This window comes from Nicotiana attenuata, unplaced genomic scaffold (genome assembly GCF_001879085.1).
Source record: "Nicotiana attenuata strain UT unplaced genomic scaffold, NIATTr2, whole genome shotgun sequence".
NCBI classification, from domain to species: Eukaryota; Viridiplantae; Streptophyta; class Magnoliopsida; order Solanales; family Solanaceae; genus Nicotiana; species Nicotiana attenuata.
In genome coordinates this window covers 368,442-385,262 of record NW_017670784.1, presented here as the reverse complement: position 1 = coordinate 385,262, position 16,821 = coordinate 368,442, and positions in this window count along the sequence as shown.

Sequence of the window (16,821 nt, the reverse complement as noted above, 5' to 3'; positions counted from 1 at the left end):
GGCTGGGAATCTTGGAGGGATGATTTTACATGAAGGTCTCTAATTTCAACCCTAGAACTTGAAGCTTATATTTGAAACTCGAAAGATTTTTAGGGGATTCGAAGGAAGCTGGAAAGGTATTTGAGATGAAGGGGAGGAGGTGGTCGTTGGGTATTGATTTGGTAGGGAAAGGAGGTGGCGTCGCCGGACACGGTGGAGGAACCCATGGCGGCGCCTTAGGGTTTGACGATTTGAGAGGTTTGGATGGGATTTGAGGGAAATTAAGGGTGGATTCATGATGAGGAAGGGGAGAGGGAGCTCTGGTGTGAATTTAGGGGCGTTTGGGCGCCGGCCGTCGCCGTAGGCGATTTCCGGCGGGCGGCAGGCGGCGGTGGACGGCGGAATTAGGGTTATCTCGTGGGAGGTGAGAGAGGCGAGAGGGTAGGGGGTTCTGAGGGGGGTAGGGTCTGCTTGGACACTTAAATATTAAAGCAACCCAGCTTCTCGTCCGTTAGATCGAAAAAACCTAGACGGCTGAGATTGATTATAAACCAAACGACGTCGTTTGGAGGACCTGGGGGTGTTGGACCGGATCCTGGGCCGGGTTTGGGCGTTTTTTGGATGGGTTCAAAGGGTTTTTTGGCTTGGGCTGGTGAATTGAATCCTGAACTGGCCCACATCGGGTCTTTTACTAAGAAAATCCTTTTTCTTTTTATTTTCTTTTCTTTTTCCTTTTCAAATTTAATACAAAACTAAAATCAAACCTAAGAAATTAATTCAACCTACCTAATTAAGCTATAATTAAAACTATTACTAAAATACCAATTTAAAGGAAACTAATAAACCTCAAAGCTAAAATTTACCAAGCAAAACAAATCAGATTTTTTTGTGATTTTTGTATTTTTGTACAACCCTAATTACTAATTAGTCTAAAAAATATTTAAAAAAATTAAATCCAAAATGCAAATGCAATATTTTTGTATTTTTATGAATTATCTAAAGCTAAACTTGCACACACAAATGAAATCACACACAAAATTACGCAATTAAATCCTAAAAATCAAATAATCTAAAGAGAAATCCTAAATCTAAGGAGTCTGTAGGAGTAATTCAAGCGAGGCAAAAATAACGTGTTCACAGCATTTATGTTCATTTCTTCATTTCCTTGCTATGTATTGTATATCTGAGTGTGTAGCATTTATTCCAACACTTGAATCTTGTTTATGGGAATATTCATGTTTAAAGTGTGGATTAAATACCTTATTGTACTTATGTATTCAACGATTTTTGTTTATTATGAAGTGAGTTATTCTTTCTTTAATTATTCTTGTTCTTTAATGTTTCCAAAGGGATTAGCTAACCCTAGGACTCGCCCATTTACTTCGAATTAATTTTGGAAAAGATAATTTGGGGTTGGGAAAGATTTATTAACAAGAACTTAAGGCTTTAACCCTCACTTTATAGATTTTACCTAGGGATATGAATTAACTACTTGTAGCCATATTCGGGTGTCCTTAATCTCTTAATTGTTTTAGGGATAATTCAATTAGGAAGTCTTGTTAGTCTTCGGAAGAAGCTAATATAGAATTATTACCCGAGGCTTAATTAACATAAACTCGCTCTTGTAAAATCGTAAAATACAATGGATCGTGACTTTAGTGTAACTTTCCTTGTATCCGTGCTGTAGACATTGATCATTTTACTTGTTTTCTAGGTTAGTTTTATTTTCGCATTTTGACATAAATTTTCTCAAAACCATTCTAAGTGTTTGGCTTATCATAATAAGTGATAACTCTCTTGCACGCCTAATCGCCTACATATTATTCTCTACGGGATTCAACCGTGACCCATAGAAGGATAAATTATATTGCATGCGACCGTGTCCATTTACTTTTTAATAGTGGATTTAGACGTCATCAGTATGAGAGACAGTGTCAATCTCCGGGGTTGGTTTGAACCGGATGAGGCTATGCTATTGGGTATTGACTTGGTTCAGGATGCTTTGGACAAGGTCAAAATGATTCAGGATCGGCTTCGCAAGGTGCAGTCTAGACAGAAGAGTTATGCCGATAGGAAGGTCCATGATGTTGCTTATATGGTTGGGAGAAGGTTTTGCTCATGGTTTCACCCATGAAGGGTGTTATGAGGTTCAGGAAGAAGGGCAAGTTGAGCCTTCGGTATATTTGGCCGTTTGAGGTACTTCAGAGGATTGGAGAGGTGGCTTACATGCTTGCCTTTCCACCTGGTTTGTCAATTGTTCATCCAGTGTTTTATATTTCTATGCTTCGAAAGTATGTCGGCGATCCGTCTCATGTTTTAGATTTTAGCACGATTCAGTTGGATGGTGATTTGACTTATGATGTGGAGCCGGTGGCCATTTTGGATTCGCAGGTTTGAAAGTTGAGGTCAAAGAACATAGCTTCAGTGAAGGTACAGTGGAGAGGTCAGCGAGTTGACAAGGCTACTTGGGAGACCGAGCGGGAGATGCGGACTAGATGTCCACATCTTTTTGAGACTCCAGGTATGTTTCTAGACCCATTTGAGGACGAACGTTTGTTTAAGAGGGGGAGGATATAACGACCCGGCCGGTCGTTTCAAAAGTTGTAGCCTCGCTCTTCCATTTACTGCTCATTTTATGCTTTATAGTTGTTATATGACTAGCTGGGTTAGTTGGTTCGGGTCCGGAGGGATGTCGGAATAAATTGAAACACTTAGTCTCAAGGTTGGAAGCCTAAGTTGAAAAGGTTGACCAGATGTTGACTTATGTGTAAACGACTCCGGATAGGTGTTTCGATGGTTCTGTTAGCTTTGTTGGGTGATTTTGGACTTAGGAGCGTGTTCGGATTGTGATTCGGAGGTCAATAGTTGAATTAGGCTTGAAATGGCGAATGTTGGAAATTTAGAAAGTATGACCAGGAGTGGACTTTTTGATATTGAGGTTGGATTGAGATTTCGGGAGTTTGAGTAATTGTGACTTGTATGCAGAATTTAGGGTCAATCGGACGTGATTTGATAGGTTTCGGTATCATTTGTAGAAATAGGAAGTTCAAAGTTCATTAGGCTTGAATCTATGTGCAATTCGTGTTTTTGATGTTGTTTGAGGTGATTTGAGGACTCGACTAAGTTCGTATGATGTTTTGTGACTTGATGGTATGTTTGGTTGAGGTCCCGGGGCCTTGGGTGAGTTTCGTATGGTTAACGGATCAATTTTTTTGGACTTGGTATTGTAGCTGAAGACTACTGGTCTGCTGTTACTGGTTTCCTGTTATGCGTTCGCGAGAAAGGTCTCGCATTCGCGATGTTTATCTGGAGGTAGGAGAGGCATTGTTCTTCGCATTCGCAAAGAGGGTACCACGTATGCGAAGGTTGGGGTAGGTGTGTATAGCGATTGTGAGAGGGAGCTCGTGTTCGCATAGAAGGGTTAAGCATGCTTGGGCACCAGGCCATAAGGCATCGCGTTCGCGGTCAGGTGGACATGTTCCCGTAGGCCAAGCTCGGCAAGGCATTGCATCCGCAAGGGGGAATTCGTGCCCGCGAAAGTGGATTTTTCGGGCAGTCAAGTTTGTGCATCAAGAACGCAAGGCTCTTTCCGCATTCGCGACGAAGGCACGCCTGGGCAGAATTATAAGTTTCAAAAAGAGTTTGAGTTCATAACACAAAAATTGATTTGGGAGCTCGGGGAAGGTGATTTTTGGAGTGATTTTCACGTGGGTGTTTGGGGTAAGTGATTCCTACCTAGTTTTGGTTAATTTCCATGATTATGCCTTTGATTTCATCATTAAATTTGCGATTTGGGTGGAAAATTGGGGAAAATGAAGAAAAGTTCCTAGGCAAGATTTGAGGGTTTGATCAAGATTTTGGTATCGGATTTGAGTAATTTTGGTATGGGTGGACTCGTGGCCGAATGGGTTTTGGGGTTTTGTGACTTTTGTCAGATTTTGAGACGTAGGCCAGGGGGTCGTCTTTCGGCCGATTTTTTACTTTTTATTCATAATTTAGTATTTCCTTGTGGAAGTGATTCCTTTAGCCCGTGTTGATTGTATCATATTATTTATGGTTAGATTTGAGTCATTCGTAGGCCGTTTTGCGGGGCAATGGTGTGTTGGAGTAGAGATTAGCTCGGATAGAGGTAAGTAATACTTCTAAACTTGGCATGAGGGTTCGTGTCACGACCCTAAAAACGACCCGATCGTGATGGCGCCTATCATGAAACTAGGCCAGCCGACACAATTCCTGAATTCAACCAGTATTCAATAAGAGTCATTTTTTAGCCATTAATTAATCAATAATCTCATAATGTAAGTCTAAATGAACAGTGCAGAATAAATACACAAGCCCGACATCGGGATGTCACAAGTCACGAGCATCTACTAAGTTCTGAATACAACGAAGAGTCTAAAAAAAATGCACTAAATACAGTCTAAGGAAGACAAGAGGGAGAAAAGCAGTGGTGCGAACGTCGGGCAGCTACCTTGCTAATTCCAATGACTCTGCCACTGAGCAATCAACACCCGCTACCGGGTTCACAACTACCTGAATATACACACAAGGTGCAGAGAGTAATTTGAGTATGCCAACTCAGTAAGTAATAAAAGTAAATGAAAGCTGAGCAGTAAGAAAACACGTAAGCCACATCATAACGCTACAACAAATACAGAACCAGCCCCTCGGGCTACCTCACAATCACTCGTAATCAGCTCCTCGGGCATAACATGAATCAAAAACCACCCCTCGAGCAACATAGATCAAGAACAGCCCCTCGGGCTTCAATATGAAACAACAACAGCCCCTCGGGCTACAACACATCACTCACACTGGGTACCCGCGCTCACTGGGGGTGTACAGACTCCGGGAGGGGCCCCTTACGGCCCAAGCGCAACAACAACCCAACTCGTGGCATAATCAAACTGGCTCTCAGCCTCATATCTGTGAGCATGTGATTTTTGCCTCGCTTAAATTACTCCTATAGAATTCATTAAAATTAGGATTTTCTTTTACTAGAATTTTAGGGAATTAATTGCATTATTTTTTGTTTGTTTGCATTTTGTGTGCATTTTTAGTTGGCATAATTCATAAAAATACAAAATAGCACGTTTGCATTTAGGACCTCATTTCAGTATTTTTATTAGTTAATTAACATTACAAAAAATAAGAGAAAATAACAAAATAGTCCTTTTGCATTGTTTTACTTTAATTTTTTAATTTTTCCTTAAGTTTTCTTTTTAAACTAGGATTTGTTTAATTTTTGAGAATTAATCAGTTTAATTTTAGAGTTAAATCAGAGCTTGTCTATTTTTAATTTTGTACTTAATAAAATCTAAAAATTGAATAAGAAAAGGAAGAAAAGAAGAAAAACAAATTGAGAATGAAAGGAATTCAAAAGATTAATAGGCTAGTGTGTGTAACTTGAGCCATTTCTAATTCCAGCCCAAGTCAAACTCCTCAGAACCCGTTTCAATTCAGCCCAAACCCATAGCCAACCCGGTCCAGCACCCCCTTCCCAAAACGACGCCGTTTGGCTCGGGTCAATCCTGGCCGTCTAGGATTGTTGATCCAACGGACGAGAACCCCCCATCACTTAATATTTAAATGTCCGAACCATACCCACCCCCCTTCAGACACCCTAGTCCGTCTCTAACATCCCAAACCCTAGAGATTAGCCGCCCTAATACCCTCCATCAACCTCGCCGGCAGCGAGGATGCAAACTACGCCGATGGCTCCCAAATTCACACCACACCTGTCACACCTCCTTTTTTACACACCATCCCGAAGGGTAGTATATAAGGGAGTTTTTTCAATTTAAGTGACATTATTCGAAATGGAATTGTTTATTTATCAAAGTCGCCACTTAGGATAGTTTATTTGGTGTCCCAAGTCACCGGTTTATTTTAAATCCCAAATCGAGGAAAATTTCGACTTTCCTTGTGAAGTCTGCGAACCAGAAATTCTGAATAAGGAATTCTGTTAACCCGGGGGAAGGTGTTAGGCACCCCCGGATTCCGTGGTTCTAGCACGGTCGCTTAAACTATTACAGTTGGCCTATTATCTGATTTTAATACATGTTTTAACCTATGTGCATTTTAACTTTATAACCGCTTTTATTCATTTTTAAAGAAGATTTAACGTCGTCTAAAACATGTCTTTGGACCGCATCACATGAAATGCACCCGCAATCCGAAACACATCTTATTCAACGTTGTTAAGATTTGGATTTGGGTCACATGAAATGCACACCCGAGTTTAGGAAGGTAATGTTATTAAAATAACGCGCCCAAAGCAACTACGCGTTGTTAACTTTGCGAGGGCCATGGAAATTTGCTAAATGGCACGCCTCGAATTCTAAGGATTTTAGGATTAATTAAATGAGGGCCACGGGTTTTGGGATTTTATTCTACATGGCACGCCTCAATTTATTTCAAAAGATTTGCACTCAATTAAAGCAAACTAGGGATGTTCATGGATTAATTCCCACGTTTGGGTTTCACGTGAAGATAGTATATCATGGGGTTGCTTTGCATCTGAGTTGGAGCGGGTTCTACGAATTGATACGTATGGACTCTTATATAATTAAAACTTATTCATGCTTCCTAATACTACACAACTAATAATGGATCAAATGACATTTCTGATTGTGTATAGTTAAGAGCCCATATTAAAACTTTCAACTAATCTATGTGGACCCAAATCGTGAGGATGCTAACTTCTAGTGGGCTCAAAGTTGATGGGAGCTCAATCCTCACAACTCAAAACTACTAACAAACCTCACATGGGTCACTCAACCAGGTACAGCAGCTGCTGAGTAATTATTTTGGCATTCATACATGGTTCTTACCCACTAGGGGGAATAGAAACTAATTGCAGACTAACTCAATCGCTAATACATGATCATTAAAATTTGCATCACAATATTAAAATAATAAAAAATAAAAAAAAATAAAAAAGTAAGAAAAAAAAACTCGTTAAGTCTCATTAGCGGAATTCAAAGGGAAGCATTTCAATTTTTTTTTGATTAAAATAAGCTAATAATCATAAGCTCACATACATTCTGGGATTACCGAAGCAGTAGACGGATTACCTAAAAAAATGACTAGGAAAAGAGAGTTTGACCAAATAAAGGCCAATAAAATGGAGGATGAAGCTCCAGCAAATTATCACGGCAAAACAGCAGAATCACAGCTTGCTTAAGCTTGGAAAACCAAAACATGAGTGAGACAAATCTCCTTGAATCCGCAGAAATCAACCACAACCTTACTTTGAATTGTTCTCGGATTTCCATCAATCTGACAGCTCTATCATTTCTTCTTGCTTTTCAGAATTTTCTTTTTTTTTTGGTCGTTTATGGTTTTTCTAGATCTGTATTGTTTTATGTGACTGTGTGTGTTGGTGAGACAAGAAGAGGAATGAGGAGTGTCTATAAATGAAAACTGGAGAAGAAGCAGAAGGCATGAATGCGCCGTTGCTCTGTATTCTCTAAGGGTCTTAAGGGTAAGGTCTATGTAGGGATTAGGTACTATTAAATAGGGGTAGGGATTAGATTAGAGGTATGGACTTGGGAATTATGGGTTTGAGATTTATGGGTTAGGTAGGAAGATTTGGACCTAATTTGGGTACAAGAACTAGCTCAATATCCAATTAAATCCTTTCTTCAAATTCTTTTTCTTATCTTTTCTTTTTCTTTTTCTTTAATTAAAAATCCTAAAATTAAAATCATAGCTTATCTAAAAATGTGAAATTAAACTAATTAACTAATTACAAAAATTATAAAAGCTACTTAATCCTAAATTAAAAGAGAAAAATCAATAAAAGGAAAAAGTGTAAAAATGAAGCATTTTTTGTGATTTTCAATTTTTATAAGATAAATAATTACTGATTAATCCTAAAAATACAAACAAATCCTAAATACAATGCATATATTTTTTGGTATTTTTTTCATGATTAAAGTAAAAATTAAACATGCGCAAAATGTAAACAATTAAATAAAATCCTACAAAATCCTATAAAATGGTAAATAATTAACAAAAAATCTATTTTCTTGGGATTTTATAGGAGCATTTCGTATAGGGCAAAAATCACGTGCTTACAGCTGCCCCTCTTTGCTCGGAAACATGAAGAGTTTTCGGGCAAAGATAAAGTGAGCAATATGAGGGATTTTTGCCCTCTCCATGAGAAGCATTTTGGAAAAGAGGCTGACCGAACCCTGCTTCAGAGGTTGCCTACATATCCTTGGCTATAAAGGAATCAGGTCAGTGTAGTTCTGGAAGTTTCGGTAGCTGGGACTACCGGGAAGCTGTGATTTTACTGCTGTTGCCGTTGTTTCTGCTTACTGAGCTCCTTATTACACCAAAATGAAAAATAGAAAAGCTAAACTAAGTCTATCAGCTACGAGTTACAAGATTCCTATCTATAAATCTCTTGAAGCTTGATCTTGAGTCTTGGCTGGTTCTTGCTGCAGACTTCGATCTGAATCTTGATGCTCGTCAACTGTGACCGCTGGTTCATTCTTCAGCTTTGGATCAAGGCGGGACATGCGAAGCTTGTGACTTCAATCATATCTTGAGCAGCCCGCGTCTTCCTCCACTTCATCACTTTGAGTTCACTTCTTTTTTTGTTCTTTTCTTCTTTTCTTTATTTTGGATTGAGACTCATTCTTTTGGTCATCTCGAATCCTGTGCCTCGAGGTCAAACCTGCTCAGACACCAAAAACAAACAAACGAACGGAATTTTTCTGCCCCAGTTTTCACTAGGAAAATTTCGTGAGTTATTTGCAACACAAATCTAAGCTATTTCTTTATTGAAAGCAATAAAAATCGGGATTGTGTATCCTTGGAAATAGGGAGTGAAGCCCTAAATAAGGAGGATTGCCAGGTTATGCTGGAAAGCTGACCGGATTATGCCGAAAAAGAAAAAAGGTCTTCGGGTTATACTGGGGAAGTCATCGGGTTATGCCGGAAGCAAAGAAAAAAGGTCCCTGGGTTATGCCAGGGTGTCCATGGGTAATGCTGGGAGAAAAGAAAAAAGGTCCCTAGGTTATGCCAGGGAGGTCCACGGGTTATGCCGGGAAAAAAGAAAAAAGGTCCTCGGGTTATGCCGAGGAGGTCCACGGGTTATGGCGGGAGGAAAGAAAAAAGGTCATTGGGTTATGCCAGGGAGGTCCACGAGTTATGCCGGGAGAAAAGAGAGGAAAAAAAAGGACCTTGGGTTATGCCAGGGAGGTCCACTGGTTATGCCGGGATAAAAGAAAAAAGGTCCTTGGGTTATGCCAGGGAGGTCCACGGATTATGCCGGGATAAAAGAAAAAATGTCCTTGGGTTATGCCAGGGAGGTCCACGGGTTATGCCGGGATAAAAGAAAAAAAGGTCCTCGGGTTATTCCAAGGAGATCCACGGATTATGCCGGGAGAAAAGAAAAAAGGAGATCCACGGGTTATGCCGGGATAAAAGAAAAAAGGTCCTTGGGTTATGCCAGGGAGGTCCACGAGTTATGCCGGGATAAAAGAAAAAAGGTCCTTGGGTTATGCCAGGGAGGTCCACGGGTTATGCCGGGATAAAAGAAAAAAGGTCCTTGGGTTATGCCAGGGAGGTCCACGAGTTATGCCAGGATAAAAGAAAAAAGGTCCTTGGGTTATGCCAGGGAGATCCACGGGTTATGCCGGGAGAAAAGAAAAAAGGAGATCCACGGGTTATGCGGGGACAAAAGAAAAAAGGTCCTTGGGTTATGCCAGGGAGGTCCACGGGTTATGCCGGTATAAAAGAAAAAAGGTCCTTGGGTTAAAGAAAAGGGTCCACGGGTTATGCCGGGAGGTCCACGGGTTATGCCGGGATAAAAGAAAAAAGATCCTTGGGTTATGCAGGGAGGTCCACGGGTTATGCCGGGATAAAGAGAAAAAAGGTCCTTGGGTTATGCCAGGGAGGTCCACGGGTTATGCCGGGATAAAAGAAAAAGGTCCTTGGGTTATGCCAGGGAGGTCCACGGGTTATGCCGGTATAAAAGAAAAAAGGTCCTTGGGTTATGCCAGGGAGGTCCACGGGTTATGCCGGGATAAAAGAAAAAAGTTCCTTGGGTTATGCCAGGGAGGTCCACGGGTTATGCCGAGAGACAAGAAAAAGGTCCTTGGGTTATGCCATGGAGGTCCACGGGTTATTCCGGGAGAAAAGAAAAAAGGTCCTTGGGTTATGCCAGGGAGGTCCTTGGGTTATGCCAGGGAGGTCCACGGGTTATGCCGGGATAAAAGAAAAAAGTTCCTTGGGTTATGCCAGGGAGGTCCACGGGTTATGCCGGGATAACCAGAAAAAAGGTCCTTAGGTTATGCCAGGGAGGTCCACGGGTTATGCCGGGATAAAGAGAAAAAAGGTCATTGGGTTATGCCAGGGAGGTCCACGGATTATGCCGGGAGAAAAGAAAAAGGGTCCCTGGGTTATGCCAGGGAGAAAAGGAAAAAGATCCTCGGGTTATGCCGGGGAGGTCCACGGGTTATGCCGGGAGAAAAGAAAAAAGGTCCTTGGGTTATGCTAGGGAGGTCCACGGGTTATGCCGGGATAAAAGAAAAAAAAGGTCCTTGAGTTATGCCAGGGAGGTCCACGGGTTATCCCGGGATAAAAGGAAAAAAAAAAGGTCCTTGGGTTATGCCAGGGAGGTCCACGGGTTATGCTGGGATAAAAGAAAAAGGTCCTTGGGTTATGCCAGGTAGGTCCACGGGTTATGCTGGGAGAAAAGGAAAAGGTCTCTGGGTTATGCCAGGGAGGTCCACGGATTATGCCGGGAGAAAAGAAAAAGGGTCCCTGGGTTATGCCAGGGAGAAAAGGAAAAAGATCCTCGGGTTATGCCGGGGAGGTCCACGGGTTATGCCGGGAGAAAAGAAAAAAGGTCCTTGGGTTATGCTAGGGAGGTCCACGGGTTATGGCGGGAGAAAAGAAAAAAGGTCCTTGGTTATGCCGGGAGAAAAGAAAAAAGGTCCTTGGGTTATGCTAGGGAGATCCACAGGTTATGCCGGGAGAATAGAAAAAGGTCAACGGGTTATGCCGGGGAGATCCACGGGTTATGCCGGGAGAAAAGAAAAAAGGTCCTTGGGTTATGCCAGGGAAGTCCACGGGTTATGCCGGGAGAAAAGAAAAACGGTCCCTGGGTTATGCCAGGGAGGTCCACGGGTTATTCCGGGAAAAAAGGAAAAAGGTCCTCGGGTTATGCCGGGGATAACTAGGGAATGGGGTCCTATGTTGGAAAGGATGCTCTATGCTACCATGATTTTGAATTTTTTCTTCCTCTTTTTTTTTCATTCTTTTTTTTTTTTGAGTTTAAGAAAATGAGTAAAAATGCAGGAAAGAATTTGAAGGAGACTTCCCTTTTGGATTGATTATTGCTGCAGAGCTGTTTCTAGCTCTTGCGCATTTTTCCCTTTTGGTTGCACCTGCTTCTTGCACGGTTGCTTTGGATTACACCTGTCTCAAATTTTTTCAAACAAAGAACAATTGTTAGTTTGAAACGCTGGTTGGTTTTGTGGCCTTGATTATTTCAATCACTTGATCTCGGTCTGGCTTCTTTGATGAAGATTTCAACTGCAACTGCTCGTTCCCTGAGGACCAATTTCATTTCTGACCCTGGAGAACCTCTAGTTTTTTCAGACTTTGCCATGACGGTTGGTCACGTGGGACTTAAGCTTTCAACTTATTTTGCCTTTGTGGGCCTTTCTTTTTTGACTTCCTTTTCTTCTTTCTTTTTTTTTTTGGAACATTGGGGAACTTTTGGTTCCACAAACTTTGCTGCAACGGCTAGTCGTGTGGGACTTAACCTCTTCCAACTTTATTTCGCCTTTGTAGGCCTTTCATTTTTGGCTTCTTTCTTCTAACTTCAATTTCAGAGCATTTGGGGCACCTTAGCTTTTCAAACCTTTGCCGAGACGGTTAGCCACGTAGGACTCAACCTTTTTAACTTCATTTTGCCTTTGTAGGCACTTCAATTTGATTTTCTCCTCCCAAGAGTTTTCAATTTCAAAACATCAGCTACCATGGCCGGTCGAAGTCGACTTGATGCCCCTGACTAGGCTGGGTGCCTTTTGCATATTAGCTTTTATCAGACGAAAGCCCTGTAAATCGGTCTTGCCATCTCTTCTTTGCCTCAGCTTCGGAATAGAGTTAGACCGAAAGGGATTCAAAGAAAACAAACAATGGAATGGAAAATGAGTTTAAAACAAGAAGTGTCCCTTTCGGGGAAAGGAAAGAAGGACTTATCTGGAGTACATGTGGACTTCAATGTACATGACATGCCTTTTGGACTGGATGCCTGATCCGTGTAAACCATCCGATTCTCAGAAATTCATCACAACTTTTGCCTCAAAATTGAGAAACCTTGCCAGGACTCTGTTGACATCCATGGCTGTGAGGATCCTCTTTTCGATCAGGGACGCCCTTTGCGGGTTTTCACGAGCTGACCTCTCTCATTTCTCTTCTCACCATCGCCTTATTGTGCTCTTTGCGAGTTTTCACTAACAAGACTCTCTCATTTTGATTTTCTCTGCTTACCATCGCCTTACGGTGCTCGTGTGAATTTTCACCAATAAGACTCTCTCATCTCATTCCTCTCATTTTGTTGTATCGGATCCAAATAACTCCATCCTCCCATTTTGAACCTCTTTGCCGATTGATCAGAAGGACTTGAACCAGGTTTGGGGTAAAAAGAATTTGGATTGAATTACAACTTTGGAACCTTTTGGGCGGGATCATTGCCGAACCATTATAACTTCTGCCCCAGTTTCACTTTTGGGGGACTTTGGATTTTTATTTTGGTGTGACTGAACCCCAGAGAGAGGCTACCTACGTATCCTTTCGAAATCAAGTCGAACGTAGTTTAGGAAACATTGTTTTTGATTTTCTTTTGTTTTTCTGTTTTGTTTTCTTTTCTCTTTCTTTTTCCTTTCCTTTTCCATTTTTCATTTCATTTTCTTTTTCTTCTCTCTTTTTTTTTAATCTTTTCTCTTCTTTTTTTTTTTCATTTTCTTTGCCTTTTCCTCCTTTTTTTTTTATTTATTTCTCTTTTTTCTTCTCTTTTTTTTTTATTTCATTTTTCAATAACACTTCCAAGTTCTAAAGAGGGTAATCAAAGAATGAGAGCCGGCTCAAAGGGTTTGCAAAGGGTTGATAGTGTTTGGGTAGCGAGAATGAAAGCCTTCGTCATCCCAACCGGAGAATATTAGAACTATATGAAAGATCCAACATAGTACCTTTTCACTGTATTTGCATTGACAATTATTTTATGGACATTTCCTTCGATGTGTCCCAAGTACAACGCAGTCTTTTGGCAGTACTCTTGTTGCAATGTATGGAACTTTTCCACTCTGGAACCAATTTTCCTTCAACTGTTCCAACTCTTTGTTTTATTTTCTCAAACTCATCTTCTTTGCATTTCGACTCTTGATTCATTATTCCGAGGTCTGACAGCTTTCAGGATCTGGGCATGAAGTACGCAAGCATGTCATGTTATTGAAATCTGCATTTAATAGAACTGAAAAGAGAATAAGAAAAACAACAAGATTAAGAAAAGAGACATTCCAGGACAATGAAATATTAATTTCATTTGATTTTTGATTTTTTTTTTGATTTTTTTTTTCAATTTTTGAAGGGAGAAGGGTTTACATCGGAAAGTTAGACAATAGAGTAAAACATCCGGATCGCACCCTGAGATAATCCGGACGCAGAAAGGATAGCAAGACTGGCTACTAAGACTCCCGTCTGATGACTTTCATGCTTTGAGACCATTTTTGGCTTTTCTTCTGTCTGGAAATGACTGCAATGGCCTTCAGTGCCGGATCAAATTCCTCAGCTTCATCCGACTATTGGCCCGATGTTGTGAATAGGCAACAGATGGTTCATCACATCAGGAGTTTCTTCATCCCGAAAATAATTCTTTCAGCTTCAATCAAGTCTTCAACTGCCCTCTGGTCCAACAGTCCTTTGTACTGTGCCCCACTGCTCCAGAGTGGTATTCACATCTAGCATCGGCTCGGTGCAAGGGGGACTCGGGGTTTGGCCGGTTTGGGGCCACTGGCTGCAGCAGACCTCGCCTGACTAGCTTTTGGAACAAGCCCGAGTATGATTCACCAATAGGGGGTGAAGTGATTCCTTTTGAAAGACTCTTTTGGGCGAGGATTGTACTGGGGAACATTTGATTGGGGTTTACATGGAGCTTGGTAAGGATGGGTATATCCGGGAGGTGGAGCTCGGTTTTGTGTATAATGTTGTGGTCGCGAGCAAGGTCACGCATCCATCACCGCATACCAACAAAACCAACCACCTGAACAAAACCTGGCTAATTTGCTCACACAAACAACTTTGTTAGTTTTGAGACATTTAACATATAGGAAATCGCACGTTGGGATGCAATGCACCTAATAGTTAAACGCTTCTACCATGTGTTTGCACAGTTGCATATTTCATCCCGGCCTTAATTAACCCTCTCTTTTTTTTTTAATCTGCACCTCTTTTCTTTTATCTCTGCCTCTCTTTAATCACTCTTGATTTTTCATCTTTTTTTTGCCGCTTTTTTATTTTTGGCACTCTCTTTTTCTCTTTTGTTTGTCACTCTTTTTTTCTTGTTGTTCCTTTTTTTTTCTTTTTTTTTCACTCTTTTTCTTTTGTTTTTCAATTTTTCTCTCTTTTTCTTTTTCTCTCTCTTTTTTTTCACTCAATTTTTCTTTTCTCTTTTTTTTTTCAGATTATTTTTCTCTCAGTTTATTTATGACCATGATCGAATCCGATGAGGATTGCCTACGTATCATGACGCCGCATGAATCAGATCTCGCGTAGTTCGGAAAGATTAGGAATGGAGTAAATAAACTAACTCTCTCTTTCTTTTTTTTGGAATTTTTTGAAAGAAATGCTTTAAAAGAAGAAAGAAAATTTTTTTCTAATTATTTTTTTTTATTTAATTTTTTTATTTTTTTTATTTTGATTTTGATTTTTCTTTTATTTTGAAAGAAAGACTTCTAAAAATACCTTTTCTTTTGATTGGAACTTTGGGAATTTCAAAAGTAAAAAAGAAAATATTTTTTGGTTGAATTTTCATTTGTTTTCTCTTTTTTTTTTTAAGGAAGAAAGAAAATACTTTTGGATTTTGGATGTAACCTCTTAATTTTCGAAAGAGGGACATTTTTTTTTGAAAAAATATTTTGAATTTCTGAGCTTTTATTTATTTACAAAAGTACTTCTAAAGAAAAGTAGAAATATTTTTGGACTTCAATTTTTTCAAAATTTATGGACATTTACAAAAGAAAGACATCTAAAGAGTATTTTTGGATTTTTTGTTTCCGATTTTATTTTTGGATTTTTGTCTTTTTGGAAAAATACTTCAAAATGAAGAAAATCCGTATTTTGGATTTTGATTTTTATTGATTTTTCTTTTTTCGTATGAAAGACATTAGAAAGAAGGAAATCATTTTTGAGTTAAAAAAACTTCTTTTTTTTTGAATTTTCTGAAAGAAAATATTTTTGGATTTTTGAAAATTGGGGTCGGAATCGATGAGGTTTGCCTACGTATCTCACATCCGGTGAGAATCAGACCCGCGTAGTTCGGTCAATTTTGACAGAACAGGGGAAACATGACACTTGAAAATCTTGGCTCATTTTGAAATGACTTTTTTTTTTTCAGAATTTCGGCAGAGTTTCAGAATTTTCTAAATACCTACCTCTCACCTTTTTTTTTATTTTCTTTTTTCCCTTTTTTTTCCTTCTTTTTTTTTTATATTCTAGAAGCCGGTCAACATGCGAGCCGAATCAAACAAATGCGCAAGTAGCACGTAAGATGCATCAGGATGGTCTTTTCATTGCGGGTACATCTGTCCTAGACGGACCCAACCCCTATGTTGAGTCCCCTAAGTCAAATGCACGTGATGCAAACAATCGTTCCTACTAGGGATCCGGCATGAGGACTTGTTATACTAGGTTTAAAAACCTGGGTTTATTGTTCTAGACCTGGCTTACCCGAGCGGACAGCTCGAGCCGAGGGGGGCAGCGTACCGGGAATACAGAAGTTTCACCGGCTTTGCAACTTGTCCGAACCTCGTTCTAATACTGGGATAAGACTCTAACAGAAGAGAAGTCACAGGAAGTGCACACTTCCCAGATGATTTAGAAGACTCAGAGAGAAGAGGGTTTCGCGGCAATTTATATACAATCCAAACAATATCAAACGGTAAAAGCGACATTTAGCACATTAGGCTCAACATGTAAAAATCAGATAAAACAAGCCAATTATAACAGTTATTCTAAGCTCGAGTTCTTAAACCCTGAACCGAAGTTCTGGGTTTGGATCCCCAGCAGAGTCGCCAGAGCTGTCACACCTCCTTTTTTACACACCACCCCGAAGGGTAGTATATAAGGGAGTTTTTCCAATTTAAGTGACATTATTCGAAATGGGATTGTTTATTTATCAGAGTCGCCACTTGGGATAGTTTATTTGGTGTCCCAAGTCACCAGTTTATTTTACATCCCAAATCGAGGAAAATTTCGACTTTCCTTGTGAAGTCTGCGAACCAGAAATTCTGAATAAGGAATTCTGTTAACCCGGGGGAAGGTGTTAGGAACCCCCGGATTCCATGGTTCTAGCACGGTCGCTTAAACTATTACAGTTGGCCTATTATCTGATTTTACTACATGTTTTAACCTATGTGCATTTTAACTTTATAACCGCTTTTATTCGTTTTTAAAGAAGATTTAACGTCGTCTAAAACATGTCTTTGGACCGCGTCACATGAAATGCACCCGCAATTCGAAACACATCTTATTCAACGTTGTTAAGATTTGGATTTGGGTCACATGAAATGCACACCCGGAGTTTAGGAAGGTAATGTTATT